The following is a 16,093-nucleotide window of genomic DNA, read 5'->3' as shown; positions in this document are numbered from 1 at the left end:
GATGCCTTCACTTAACGAAAAAAAAAAACTCAAAACTTCCAAAAAAACATCTTGAAAACACATGAACTGAGTCAATAAATCAATTTTTCTCGATTAAAAACAAAGCAAAAAAAAAAAATTCCTTCGCATTTTTTAACAACAATCCTCCATAAAACCACGCAAATTTTAATAGTGATTTTGATATTCAAATAATTTGATTTCACTACTCAAATTTTGAAAATCTTGTTGTGAAACTATTAATATTTTTTTTTTTATGAACAGATGTTTTTAATTAGAATTTTTTTTTTGGCACAAATACACACATATGTATATTCAAAAATTAAAATTGTGTACGCCTATAACTCTTGATGAGATGCCTCTAGCTTCATTAATTTCTTAATTAATTTTATGAACATCTTTCATTTAAAGCAATGCAATTAAAGATTTTTATAACTTTTGAAATAAATTAATACTTAAACGATTTCTCTGTCACTGGTCATTGATGTGAAGTGATGTGATGTGATGTGTAATTATCACTTTGATGCATGCATTTCTGTGTATCTGGGTCATATGCCTGCTACGGTCTTCACATATTTTATTCTGCATGGATGATTGCATGTCATCCCTTACTCAGAAACGATTCACAAACATCCCCAACCGCCAAAGAAGAGAAAATTAATTCAGAAATTAAAAAAAATATCATCAGAATCAGGGCGCCAATAAATCTCTGACGTTGAGTGGAGCCAATAAATTTTCACTTTTCCAAAATGCCAACTTCTTGGAATACTACCTTGAACAATTGATAGGCTTATTGTCAAAAGTTTTCAAAAATAGGTGCGAAATTTTTTGTATTATTCAGAATCGTTTCGTTATTAATACCAAGAATACCCTCTTGCGTGTTTGGTGATTTATCAACACGCCAATGATCTTCTTCTTCATGACGTAAGTGTGGTAATATAAAACAGCTGGAGCTTAGATTCTTTTCGGTTTTAGTGGTTTATGTGTTTATTTTTTTCTTGATCATTTTTTTTTTCAATTGGAATCTTTTTTTTTGTTTATTTTATTTCGTTTCAGCGTGATGGCATTGTAAAAATACGAATTTCATGCCAAATTGCAAAAACTACGGGGAAGCAGTAAGCAGACTTTTCTATAACAATAGTGAACGATGAGTGTTTTTAAATAAATTCGATGAGAAATTTAAAGATGAATAAATATAGACTAGTTATTTTGGTATTAGGAATAAAATTTACTAAACCTTAGGAGAAACTCTTAGGACATAAACTTTGTGCAATGAGCTCTTAAGACTCAACAAATTTCAAGAAACTATTTTGCTTCCTCAAGTGTTTACTAGATAACAAGGATAAAAAAAAAAATTATTTTTTTTTGTTCAAAGTTATATCGAAAATATTGTTGGAATTGATGAAAAAAAATTCTGTAAAAGTTACAGCCCTTAATGAAAACAAAAAATTTTTAGTTGAAAAAAATTATTCTAATTCATTGAAAAATTATAATGCGATAGTAATACGAGTTTGACAGTTAAAGAAAAAGATCAGAGAAACTAAAATAAAACTTATAATACAAAAAATTTGACAAAATTTTTTGAATAATTTAATAATTGCGTTGAAAAATTGGAAAAAAATGAGAGAAAAAATTAAATTTTATATTTTAAAGTTGAATAACTTTGAAACGCGGTGGTTTATGAAAAAAAATTAATAAGTTTTCGACAGCGTTCAAGAAAATGATTTAGCCTAGCTTTTTTTGATGAACCATAAAAAAAGTTATAAAATTCTAAACTCAAAAACATAATCTTTCCCATGTAAAAAATAATATGGAAATTGAAACTTTTATAGAATTTTTTCCAACAATATACACTCCTTTTCATCAGAATAGGTACACAACTTTTCAAATGTTCAGTATTCCTTTTTTCCTTACAGTGTAGGAAAAATAATAATTTTTTGGTGTCAAGTCATTGTTTAAGATGTTAGCAGAATCAGCAAAAAAAAATAATTCAAAACGTGTGGTTATTTTTCTTGTTTCTCTATGGCAAAGCATTTCATATCGAAAAACTGAGTTATTTTTTTGTTTCATCAGAATAGGTACACATTAAGAATGATGTCAAAGCGGTCCATGAAATGAATTTGAATCAAGTTCTTCTTAAAATAAAATATATAGTGGCGTTTTTATTCATAAAAAAATAACGAAACTGTCCAGGAATTGCATTGTTAAATCTCTCTATGCAATCTATCTAAATCGCTTCCCTAAATTGTTAAATGGTGGGTTAGGAAATATTTTTGTCTTAAAATCGACTCTCACAAATTTCATCAGTACGGGCTAGCCATTTCCAAACATTTTCAACAAGGTTCAGGGTTGTTTTCTATGGTAGATACTCAAGTACTTTCTAAATTTGTACTTCCTCCCAATATTTCACAGAGCATTTTTTGTGGTAGGAGGCGTGGTCCTGTTAAAAAATTCAGAATACTGGTTCACAAATACTAGAGAATTAAGGAAAAATTTCTTGAATATGCGTTTACAAATAATTGTGACCATTCTTCACGTTTAAAATTCATTATTTGTATTATCGTAGAAGATTACTTTCTTCCATGCCTTAACACTTCTTTTTTAACAATGAAGTTGGTCTCAAAATGGTTTCTCCTTTCGCAGAATGTTAAACTGATAGTTTAACTCACCAAGGACATCAAAATTAAATGTTCGTTGATCCAAAAATAACAGAAATACCACTCAACTTTTCATGTGGTAAAAGATTTCAAAAACCTTAAACGCATACAATTCTGTTCTTGGTGTAGTAATGGTGTGTTTTCAAAATTCAGCCATTTTAGAAGAGTGGGATTCTATTTACTGTCCTAAAATTACAAATAACAACTGTTTTTCACTTTTATTCTTGTCGTTAATCCACCAAAACTGGTAGCACATGTAAAAATTTACTCGTCTAAGAGTGTTTTTTTGCATTTTTTTACTTGCGATATAGGTACTATAGGGCAAGTTTAGGATTCGTAAAAAAAATCGAACTCGAGATAACAATTTTACATGACATTACGATGATGGAGAATGCCAAAAAAGTGGGTCCGGCTATTCTGTCTGTCTGTCTGTCTGTCTGTCTGTCTGTCTGTCTGTCTGTCTGTGTGTCTGTCTCTATCTGGAGCTGCAGCCTACACGAGTGAAGTGATTTTCTTCAAACTTGGTAATTAGCAGTTTTTGGTGATTCCCTAGAGGGGAAATTGAAATTTTTTTTTTATGACCAAAACTAACGGTACCTGCCATATAACGGAAATAGAAAAGTTAATTTTTTTCAAAAACGGCTCTAATGATTTTGATTAAAATTTTTGTGTGTAGTACTACACATAAGAGCCAACTTTTTAAATAAAAAAAATATTTTTTGTACCGTTATTAACGGTACCTGTCATAGAACGGTTTTTTTCGTTTCTGAATATCTCGTACAACATTAACCCGATTTAAATGAAAATTTTTATACAAACGTGTGTAAGTAAAGATAATATTAAAAATTTAGAAAATTTTCAAAAAACGCAATTTTGGATTTTTAAAAAATATTTCAAAATTTTTTTTTGAAAAATCAATTTTTTGAAAACGGATCAATGAAAAATTTTGAAATTTAGTTTTTATGTGTAAATTAATTATTTCTTCAAAATGGCATACCAACTTTTTTTTTGAAAAATGTTAAAAAATTTGTATACATAAAAAATTATTTTTTTAAAAAACGGCTCCTACAATTTTCGAAATTTTTTTTCTAAAAATACCTTTTTATACGAGAAATAAAATGGCATATTTGTTTTTTTTTTTAAGATAATTTAAAACGGAGTTTAATTAATTATAAAAACAGATTAAATTTTTTTATACTACTTATGAAATTTCTTCAAAATATCAAATTTTAAATTTCTTGAATAAAAAACTTTAACATTATAGTTACTTTAAGCATAAGAGCAAGTACGTGCGACCCCAGTCGTGCAATTTATTTTTACAGCCATTCATTTTTTTTATCCCCAGAATGTTTTTATCTGAAGTCTGGATAGAGCATATTCACAATTCGTAATTTTTTTTAACCATACCAGTATTGGTGGATCCTTCTTTGTTTGTTTTATTTCTTAAGGTGTTTTCGCCAAAATTTAGCGATTTTAACCCACCCATGCTTTTCAAAATGGTAGTATGATTATTAAATTACACTTATTAAAGTCCAGTTATTTGTTTTAATGGTAAATTTGCCCGAAATTCACAAAAACATTATAGATAACAAGGGTGTACCTATTCTGATGAAGAAAGAAATAAGTTAATTTTTCCTCAAAAAATACTTTACCAGAAAAACAATGGGAAAGTTATGGTTCATTTTGAAATAATTTTAGCCGTTGCTTTACCTAACATCTTAAACTACAAAAAAACAATAAAACCTTATTGGGTCACGCACCACTATTGGCGACAAACGATTAATGAAAATTTGAAAAGTTGTGTACCTTCTTCTTCCTTTTTTTTTTTTTTTTTTTTTCTCGGCGCTGTTATGATCTCGATGTCGAGGGGATCATAACCTTCCCACGTTACTGCTTCACACTAGTGATCCACCTGTGGGGTTCGCCGGGTTGACCTCAGAAAAGGAGTGTATATCGATATACATACCTAACTTTGAACAAAAAAAAATAATTTGATATTGACTTGATTCCTTAAAGTTCAATGAAAAACGCAATTTATTTTGTAATCATTTTTTTTTTTTTTGAATCAGTCTAATATAATGTCTCCTTCGTAAATCGTTACTTTGGAATTACCAAAATCTATATAATTCTGCTAAACGGAATAGTTAAACATCTTATCTCCACGACCTCATGGATTTTTCTTGAAAAAGTTTACGTTAACGTGGAGTTCTGAATTAAGAATTTTCTTTCTTTTTTTTTAAAACATTACTGAAAGGGAATATTTTTTACAAAATAATAGTGATATTATTTTTTCTATTATAGGTGATATAATTGTTTTGTTATTTTCTCCCAAACTATGTGAAGTAAAATCTTAGTGCCAATCAAATTTTCTCAGTAAATCATACATTTTACTTCGAAAGAACACAAAGCGCCTTTAAATTAGTACACATTAAGAATTTTTTATTTAATATTTTTCAATAATTTGGAATGAGAAATTGATATGAAAAAATGATAATAAAATATCAAAAAAAATTTCCAAAATGTGACATTTACATATCATCCTGATAATAAAAATGTTGTTTTAACATTTTTAATATTATAAAACACATTTTATAGAGCATTTTTGGCTGATATTTAAAAAATGTTAATTTGATATTTAAAAAATGTGAAATTGATATTGGTTTTTTTTTTTTTTCGGTGTAGGAAACTCCACAGAGTAATCAAAGTCACATTCAAAGAATTAAGGGATCAGAATCACTAGCTTGTCGCAATTTGACAATGTCTCAAACCATAACCAATCCCTCTTTTCATAGCATAAATTTCTTCAATTCATCAAACATATCAATCAAATTCCGAAAACTATTTTCTATTTTTTTTTGTTTCATTTAATTTGATAGAACGTGGGTGGTAAATAAATAGTCATTTAATTCCTACAAAATGTATAGTAAACAATATTAGCTCAAGTAATTTTTTTTCCTATTAACTCGGTCACCGACCATTTAAGCTGCTATACAACATAATATTTAATAAACTTAAGTGGTAGTATAGTTGCGGAAGAAATTCTTGGAAAAACAGTAGAATTTTTCGTGACCCTACCCTTCTCATTTTCTACACACAAAAAAAAAAGACAATATTTACCCTAACTCATAATGAAAATGATAAGTTAATTGTATCTAACTACTTAAACTTGTTGCTGGTTGTTTTGAGAAATTACTATTGATATTGACCTTGGTCATGCAACTAAGTTCTTGAGTAAAACAAACTAATGTGTCATTCGCATCGCTCCCCAGCAGGGAATTGCTGTTTCGGCGACATAATGCTGATAATAATATAATGATTGCAATAATAAAAAAAAACATTCAGCAATTAATTTTCGTTGGAATAAATATCAATTATTGTGTTTTTCGAGGGGTGGGCGATTGATTAGGTGGATTTATCAAATTAAGTTGCATGTTATTTGCAACTTTTCTATCAATTTTCTTATTTTTTTCGACTTTTCCCAAAATGAATAGACTTTTGAAATATACAATTACGAGTTTTAATGGTGTTTTGATTTAACTTGTTTAACTAGTCTTTTGTTTTGTGATAAAAAACAAAAAAAGAATAAGAAAGACTTGAATCTTGACTTTCTAAAACCTCAATTTTAATGTATCATTTATAATTAAAAACATTAATCCTTTATTTTGTTTTATTTTCTCAAATATACTAGAATTCGAAAGTCCAATGATGAAAGCGTTAAAAGTAACACCTTAACGCTTAGCAACTCTAGATTTAAGAATCATTTTTTTGTCTTAATTGATTCCGAGAATGGGTGCAATTCTTAGTTCCCGGTACATTACCAAGTCACAGTTTATACATTCTATACCCAACCCATCCCAATGTTAACACAATTCTATGTAAATTTATTCACAATTCTTTAAACAAATGTATAAAGCTTATCGGTTGCTTGGAATTGCCCAAGACAACTCAAAACACGAACAATTTGTATGAGTATCTGCGGCAGTAAACGAACAACTAGGGTTGGAGATTCCTTGCATTATGCAAACGTTTGTTTACACAAAAGTTTGCAGCTTAGCGTGACTGATGAAGTCTAATAGCGATGCATCACATTATACCTATTTGTCTGGGAAATGATGTCTTATCACATGAAATTTAAAACCGCAAATGAATAAAATAGTGAAATAATTATTTAATCTTTTTTATCATCAAATAAGTATTATTATTATTTAATATTATTGCTAAGAAAATTTAAAGGGTGTAGAATCGGATTTGAATAAAAGATTGAGTGACGTGAAAAGCAGTTTTGTTTTTAATTGCAAAGATGACACCGAAGTAGGTATTCAGAGTTAAACGAAATATTGGCTGGGTTACCGCAGGGTAGTGTTCTAGGTCCATTTTTTGTTTACAAAACCTCGACTCAAAATTAAAATGAAAGCCAATTGTAAAAAATAATTATGAACAGTTGAACAATTAATTAGATTATCGTTAAAAATAAGTTATTAGCTTAACTCTTTGAAGCTACTGCGAATTAAAAGAATTTACATTACATTTAGATTACGTATAAAACAAATTAAAATATAAGCACCATTTTATTTTAGAAGTTTGCAACTCACGATAACATTATCGACTATAGTCTATTTTAGTAACGCAGTTGTTTTTCATTCAAAATATGACTGTTATAGAACACCAGTCTTATAACATAAAAAAAAACTTCAAATAATATCAATGAGTTTTCAACTACTGTAGTATTAAAATAATTAAATAAATAGTTAGATTGTGTTTCCAGCAAGAAGCAAAATATTTACTATTCTGCGTTACCATGTGAAAAAAACCTAATTTTGTTTATGTTAGTAGTTAGTAGTTCTTCTTGTAACTCTTTTAATAAATAGCCGATGGTTAGAAGGTATAAAGTAAACAGATATGAAAGTCACTGACAGCGGTGCGAGTGATTATTGCGTGACCACTGAGTTACTGCATTTATGGGACAGGTATAGACAAATTTTCTATTATTTAAACAGAGTATTTATGCTTACAGTTTTGACATTGATTATATTTATGCTGTATATTTTCAATTATGTTCAAAATTTCAATATAATTACATATTTAAAACTACGTTACTGCTTCATTTCATTAGCATTCAAAATAAATTGGTAACGCAGTTGTTTTACATCTAAATTCAAGTTATTCAATATATTGCGTTACGTTTTATTTAGTTTTTCAATCTAGTATTATCAACTTAAAATGAAACTACACATTGTGTGTAGCGTAGGTAAGATACTACTCTTTTACTAAAATTGCCCCTGCGTTACTTTATGTCACCAGTTTTCAAAGCATTTCTGATAATATATGGGCTTCTGATGACTTAAAAATGTCTAAGCTTCATACGTTCCGATTTCTCATCATAATTTGGAGCTTCTAATTGTAATGTAGATAGTAAAGTAACGCACTTGTGGAAATGTGACAGATATGGACGCACAGTTTTTTATTGTAAACTCGAAATTGGTTTTGAACCTAATCTAATGCATACTCTTGCCCTGTAGAGCCAATAAAAACAAACAAAAGCAAAGAATTTGAACAGAATAAAAAAAAAAAAATTCAAGGATGATTTATCAAATCCAATATTTTCACTACTAACATTTTTGTATCCATCGTTTAAAATAAAAATTTTAAATAATACATTGTAATCAATCCTCCCACTTCCCAACCCAAAATCAATTAATAACTAAAAGAAAAACAAAGTTCAAGATTCAGATTTAGATTCCATAAAAATTTGGTTTGTTATTGTTTATTTAAAGCTCCTCAATACAAATTACAATTGTTTTACACACATCCACTCTCTTATTCTGTTCTTAAAGTTCGAAACTATTAAAGATTTTTTTTTTTTCAATTGAGTAATTATAATTGTTTTTTTTTTTTGTACTGGCTAAAATACCGTCATTGCTAGGAGCTCTAGCCACAGGGTGTTAGATTTTAGCTCATCATAAATATTTCCATAGCATAGTAAATAGTGTTGCAGGTAGTAGTTTACAAGTAGTGTGTGTGTGTTAATCTAACATTTCCAGTGCCTACCTCTATCTAATCTTATAATAATTTCTACTTGATCAAATCACATTTGAAGTGTTTGAATGTTTTGTATTATATTTGTATTAGTGTTGACTGTGGGGAATGTTTTGAAAAGATAAAATAATTATCTGCTAATTATTATCGAACGTATAAGAGAAAAGTGGTGTACCTAGTTGTGGTTTAGTGGTTGTGTGGTCTAGAATTTAGAAAACTTACTTGCATACATGCATATGCTATGCATACACAAGAGCTTTATTTATAAAGTTGTATAATTCCCACGATAATATATGACCACAACTTACTGTGTTTTATCGATAAGTATTGAACATAATTTTGTAGATTATATTCGTAATTGAACTGAGTTATTTGAAATTGTTTTTATTTTTTTATATTTTTTTGAATAATAAGAACAGGAACAGGAAGTTTTAATTTTTTTACAAATGTGTGGATTCTGAGGGAAATAAACAAAAATGTTTTTTAAATCTTTTGTTAATGTCAAAACTCTTCAAATCTCAAATGTTAACTCTACATTGGGAGCCAATTAAATTATGTTCTTAAAACAATTACAAAAAGAAGTATTTCTTTTGAAAGAAAATATTATAATTATAATTTAAAACGTTTACTGATTTGAATTAATTCTTCAACAACTTTTTTGTGCAATTTTTTGCCACCATCCATTCTACCTTGGGTGTGCTATATGGTCATTCAATTTGTTCATAAAAATACAAATTCCAGTTTCATCAACTCCAATCTCAAATCTTGTTTTCCCTTTTTTTCTACCTGGAATAAAATTCTACAAATCTTACAAGACACGTTATTCAATGTCCCTCGTTTCTTGGCATTGCGATGTTACGAAAGGTACCTGTTTTGGTGAAAATATCCATGTTCTTTTTATTATAATATGACACAAGGAAAGGAATTAACTATAAGGGAATATGGGGTATTTAGAGAATCTTATAAAGAGTATAAAATTATTCCTAAGATTTTCGATTTTTTGTTGAAGTTATCTTCGTTATAAATTTTTTTATAAATGTTATTTTATTATAGTTTCGCTTATTTAATAGGTAAAAGTACTCTATAAAGAATTTCTATAACAACTTTTTCGATACCTACGAGTGATCAGATAAGAGCTAACTATTCCATGTTTATGAGTCACCATATTTAAAATCAATATTTTTTGGGAATGGATCAATCAACTTTTAGTTTAAAACTCTGAACCCTTTCTTTTTTAAAGGAGATGGAACATTTTTGGGCCCAGTGTGTTCACTAACGAAATTGGTGTCAAATGAAAGGTGAAGATAAGCACATTACATGGGTAAAATATTTACAAATTCGTTAGTGGGGTTTTGGAGATATTTGAGTTTGAAGTTTTGGATTTCACAATCAAGATTTCAGCTATTTTTTTGAACAATTAATCGTAGAATGCGTAATAACGGATGTACAAAATTAATATTGGTATCAAATGAAAGGTATTTCTCTTGTCTATAAATCTGTATCAAAAATCTTTTTCTATGTTTAAAAAAAATAATACATATTAGGTATTTACTTCTCAAAAGGTGATTTTTTTTAATCGAGGCCTTTAGCACATTGAAATATCAAAATATTCAGTGGTGACATGTACTTTTTTTTGCAATTTTAACATAGCTTAATTCTATATATGAAACAGTTCTATAAATCATACCTATACAAACCTTATAATAAGCCAAATACACAAAAACGCGCTGAAATATGCCTATTAAATAATAAGAATAGAAGATATAGTTCAGTCAATGGGGAAAAATCCGAAAAAAGTTATGACGTCAGCTAAGTTTTAATGCAGTATTGAAGAGGGGTTTATCCCAAGTACAAATCTCAGTTTGCGTATTGTTTGGTCTTGTTGGGCGTCCGCCATTTTGAAAAACGCGTTGGTCTCAATATCTCGAGAACGACTGGTCGGACAGAAAACTTGGAAGTACTTTTTAGATTTATAGACCAGAGAAATATATTTCATTTGATACCAATATTAATTTTGTACATCCGTTATTACGCATTCTACGATTAATTGTTCAAAAAAATAGCTGAAATCTTGATTGTGAAATCCGAAACTTCAAACTCAAATATCTCCAAAACCCCAATAACGAATTTGAAAATATTTTACTCATGTAATGTGCTTATCGTCACCTTTCATTTGACACCAATTTCGTTAGTGAACACACTGGGCCCAAGCTCCATAGAAAAATGTGCCATCTCCTTTGTCTTCGTCAAAGTTGGAACATCATCGAAATTTACGTCTTCGCTTAATAAAACTAATAAACTCCATCCTCGGGTGACGATTTACTCTATTCTCCCTTATAAAGAAAAAAGGAAAGATGCACAAAACCATTTAGAATTCCATATGACGACTTAAGTTGAGAAATTGTAGCCAGTCAGTGTGAATAAGATGTTGGAAGAGTAAGACAGTTGAAACCTTGAACAAAATATCCACAAATAATTAAAAAAATAAAACAATCATGAATATAAAATAATAATTATTTGTTTTAAACAACATTTGGTGAACATAACAATTCAAAGTTACATAAAGGTTACATTAAGCAGTGATGTTTTTTTTAGGTAAGTTGGCTATGTGAAGGTTCAAGAAACATTAAAATATTTTGGAAGAAAATAGTGAAAATCTATGCCTGCTTTTGAGGGTATATGAAATCTTCTATCTTCTCCAAATTTCACAGTGGAAGTAAAAACATCACTTTTGTTTAAATTCAAAAAATCTGAAAATAAGCTCAATTTGTAGTGATGTTATGGTTCTTTGCCTCACAGATAAAAAAGGAAGACATGGAAAGAAGTAAAAAAAACTTCATAACTTCAGACATTAGACCTCATCACTTTTTATGTAACAGCAACAAGTTCATCGAAGTTAAACGGAACTGGACGTCCATTTTCACTGTGAAGTAGAATGTATTAAACCAACAATTTAAACGTTCTGTAAAAATTTATATTTAATCATTCAATTTAATTTCTTCGTAGGTAAGCTTATTTTATTTTTGTCACGGGTGGGAAAGAAAAAAAAACGCGATTTTCAACTAATTTATTTCACATTTTTAATTAAATCTTACAAAGCCACGTTCTTATAACTTCTATAATAAAAAATAAAAATATTTGTCTTTAAATACAAACATAAATTTTAAATGTCAATTGTGGGAATTCTTTTGTTTGATATATGACACCGAACCTAGCGCCATCCTGCTGAAATGACATCTTTTTCATACATATTTATGACACTCGATTGCTGAACAAGAAAGCCATTAATCATAGTTCAATAGAAAATACCATTAGATAAACTTAAAACAGAGATTAAATAAATTTTTAATATGAAATATCTATCTTTTTGTTGACTTCCTTTTTTAGGTTTAAAGTATTGTAAACAAGCTCGAATCTCTTATAAATCGATTATGTTGGATGAATTGCGAATCAAGGTTTGACCCATCTCACACCATAAATTTTCAATTTAATTTCTTACAAAAAAATAATGTAATAAAACATGTGTAATAGCGATAAAATTTCTTAGTGAAAATTGCTGAAAATTTTATAAATCAAATGGTTATAGTTAAAGTTATTTACATCAGTGATCTTGAGCTTCATAGATGGTTTACGTTTGTTATTCCTCAATCAGCAAAGAGTTTTGAAATTTTTTTCATTTTTGAGAACTATCTTCCTAAAACATATTAAAAATGTTTTTACATTATAAATATGATCCGAAAAGTAATACATACTTCACTTTTCTACAGTACCAAATAAATGTAGGTATGCTTTTTTTATCAGGAAGCAAAAATGTACGTAAATAAGTGTGTAAGTAGTTTCGTGCTTATCACATTGATTGATTTTCTTGTATTAAGCATAAACTCAAGAAAATTTGAATTTTGCGGTCAAAATTTCCCACGAACTTCATGTTTGAACAATCAAACTTAATATTTCATTCAAAGTTGAAAAGCCAGTTACTGGAAACAATTCTAAGGAAGTAAATGTAAGTAGAAAAAGTTCTCATGTTACAACTCTGAAACTCATTGCTTACATACATAGAAATTTCCTGCTGAACGATTCATTTAACTGCATTGTAGCATTGAATAATTACAAATAGAAGTGGACACCCAGGGAAACTTCCGCTGTAAAATTGTCGGCGCTAGTATCGTGCGTTGAATTAAAAAAGCAAATCCAACAATCCAAAAGCAAATCCAACAATTCAAAAGCAAATCAGCAACCCAAAATCAAATCCTAAACCGCTTATACATATAGATAAAAGTTTACCTATATCAAAAAGTGGAGATAGCCTAGAGGATAAGGTGAATGTCTGCACCAAAAAAAAAACAATATCAATTTAACATTTTTACTTGCGATATAGATACTATATGTATATCAAGTTATGCATTCGTACAAAAAAAAAAGTTGAGATAACATTTTTCCATGACATTACGATGGTAGACAATGCCAAAAAAGTGGGTCCCGGAAGTCCGTCTGTCTGTCTGTCTGTCAGTCTGTCTGTCAGTCTGTCTGTCAGTCTGTCTGTCTGTATAAGGAGCTACAGCCTAAACGGATGGACTGATTAATGTCAAACTTGGTATGTAGCATTATTTGGCGACTCTCCAGAGGGGTTTTTGGAATTAATTTTTTTGGACCAAAAATAACGGTACTTGTCATATACCGATTTCAGTAAAATTGAAATATCTCGAAAATGGTTCTAACGATTTTGTTTAAAAAATTCAAATGTTAGTTTTATGTTAAGGTCTATCTTTCAATGAAAAAAATTTTTTTTTAAAATCATTATTAACGGTACCTGCCATAGAACCGTTTTTTTTAAATCAAATTATCTCCGAAAGTGCTTATTCGATTTCAACGAAACTTTTTGTGATGAAGCATTTACATAATTTAAATACAAGCCAAAAACAAAATTTTGCAAAAAATAATTTTTGGATTTTTAAAAAAAATTTGAAAATTTTTTTTTGAAAAATCAAATTTTCGAAAACGGGACATTGAATTTTTTTGAAATTTTGTTTTTAGATGTTGATTAGTAGTTTCTACAAAATGGCATACCAATTTTATTTTAAAACTTTTTTTCCAAAAAATTATTTATAAAAAATTAGTTTTTTAAAAAACGGCTCTAACGATTTTGAAAATTTTTTTTCTAAAAATGGATGTTAGTATATCAATCAAAACTGCATACTTGTTTTGGAGGGCTATTTAATTTCAGATTTTATTTTTTTTTTTTTTAAACGAATTTTATTTTTTTTTCCAAATTTCTATATAAAAAGTCTTAAAAATATAAGCCTCTTTAACTCTAAGAGCAAGTACGTGCGACCCCAGTCGTGCAATTTATTTTATATCAATTTCTCATTCCAAATTATTGAAAAATATTAAATAAAAAATTCTTAATGTGTACTAATTTAAAGGCGCTTTGTGTTTTTTCGAAGTAAAATGTATGATTTACTGAGAAAATTTGATCGGCACTAAGATTTTACTTCACATAGTTTGGGAGAAAATAACAAAACAATTATATGACCTATAATAGAAAAAATAATATCACCATTATTTTGTAAGGAATATTCCCTTTCAGTAATGTATTGAAAAAAGAAAGAAAATTCTTAAAATAATAACAATAATAAAAATGAAAACTAAAGAAATAGTTTTCATTATAATAAACTAAAACGTAAAATCTAGTCAACATTGATATTTTAATTGTCAAAGTGAAATTTTCATTATCCACTTAATCTTTAAAATATGTCCAAATGATATTTTAATTGTCAAAGTGAAATTTTCACTATCCCACCTGAAATTAAAAAATGTCAAAATGATATGATAAAATATCAAAATTGATATTTTAATTGTTGGACGACTTTTGTCACTGAAAAATGTTAATTTGATAGCTGTTATTATCAATTTTTTTTTCAGTGTGGTAAGTTTACCTGCCTAGGTTCGAATCTGCCGGGAAATTGAGATTGTTTTTTTTTATTTTTTACATTACTAGAATAAAAATTAATTAAATTTGTCAAAAAAAAAATCTCCACAAAAAAAAAAAAAACAATTTCAATTTTTACCGGTATTCGAACCTAGGCCAGTAGGAGTAAAAGGCGTCGTCCTTGTTCTCTAGACTAATATGACTTTTCAATATATGAAAACTTATATCAATATAAGCTCTTTGAAATGTATAACAATAATTATTAATTTATGAAGGTTTAAAATAGTTAAGACTCAACTCGAAAATACATGATAGTTGAGGCGCAAACATGTAGTTCATCTCTCTTCCGGTACGTTGTGGTCGCATGAGTAATCTGCGGTGTCACTTCTATTTGTAATTATTCAATGATTGTAGCTAGATTGTAAGTGTTTAAGTGAACCTTTAAGGTAACGTATTTGTGTTACCAACTTTTTTTCGTGTTACTTACTTTTTTAATTTAAACAAATTCTTTTAATTACCGTAACGTAATCTTAATGTAACATTAACTCAACGTTACGTAAGTAAATTTTGGTTGAAATCGTCTCAAATTATTGTCAAAATTAATTAATTAAATTAGTCTAATTTAAAATTCAATGGAAAAACAATAAGCGAATAGTAGGTAATGTACAAACACATCCAATATTTATGATTTAATTGTTGATTTTATTTTAATAGGTGAATCATTTACGTCAAGAGGTAATTCAAAAACAGTTGTTTACAAGCAAATAGTTGATTTAAAGTATCAATGTTGGCGCATTTATCAGTCACGACGCATAATTTCCATTCCGCTTTGTTTTGAATTTGAAATAAAATCTTTGAAAAATATAAAAGCATTGTAAGAAATGTATCCAAACACTTTCAAGAATGAGTAATTTAAACTCTCCAACGCAGGTGTTTTCAACGAATTAAATAAATAAAACCAACCTAAGTGTGGTGGTTCAATGGTTTCTGTTCAACCCTTCTAATAAACATTTCTAAAAATATCTCTTTATTTACTTCATAAAATTTCAGTTTTCCAAAAAAAAAAAAAAAACTCAAAAACAAACCACATGTCAGAGCCTATCGGTTCTAAATTTATATACATAGCTGGGTTATTCAAAATATTTGCATTGAATGAATTTAGTGTTTATTCTAACTATCAATAATTGTAACGTTTTGTTATGACTATGACACAAATTAGTTATTCTTGGTTTGTGGTTGAGTCAGTTAACCAGAACTAGGGTGTAACCTAATTTATTATACAATATCAACATCAATATATCAACCGAAAATTGCAATTTTTGTTTGGTTTGTCTTTCTTGAACTGATAAATAATTTATTTCAAATTATATTTTGACAGAAACACACAACATTATTTAAGTTCAAGGGTATGTTTTTAATTACCTTATAAAAAAAACTCTGGTCCTCACAAAAAAAAAATGAAAACCAATTATGA

At 28.3% G+C, this 16,093-nt stretch overlaps 1 protein-coding gene across 4 annotated transcripts in view; it reads left to right on the top strand.

Moving 5' to 3' along the window:
* The window catches only part of LOC129908685 (G-protein coupled receptor Mth2-like), a 38,071-nt gene that overhangs the window by 10,281 nt on the left and 11,697 nt on the right, over positions 1-16,093 (top strand). The gene's annotated exons all lie outside the window — the stretch shown is intronic.

Source organism: Episyrphus balteatus, chromosome 2 (genome assembly GCF_945859705.1).
Source record: "Episyrphus balteatus chromosome 2, idEpiBalt1.1, whole genome shotgun sequence".
NCBI lineage: Eukaryota > Metazoa > Arthropoda > Insecta > Diptera > Syrphidae > Episyrphus > Episyrphus balteatus.
This window is presented reverse-complemented; position numbering and strand designations above follow the sequence as displayed.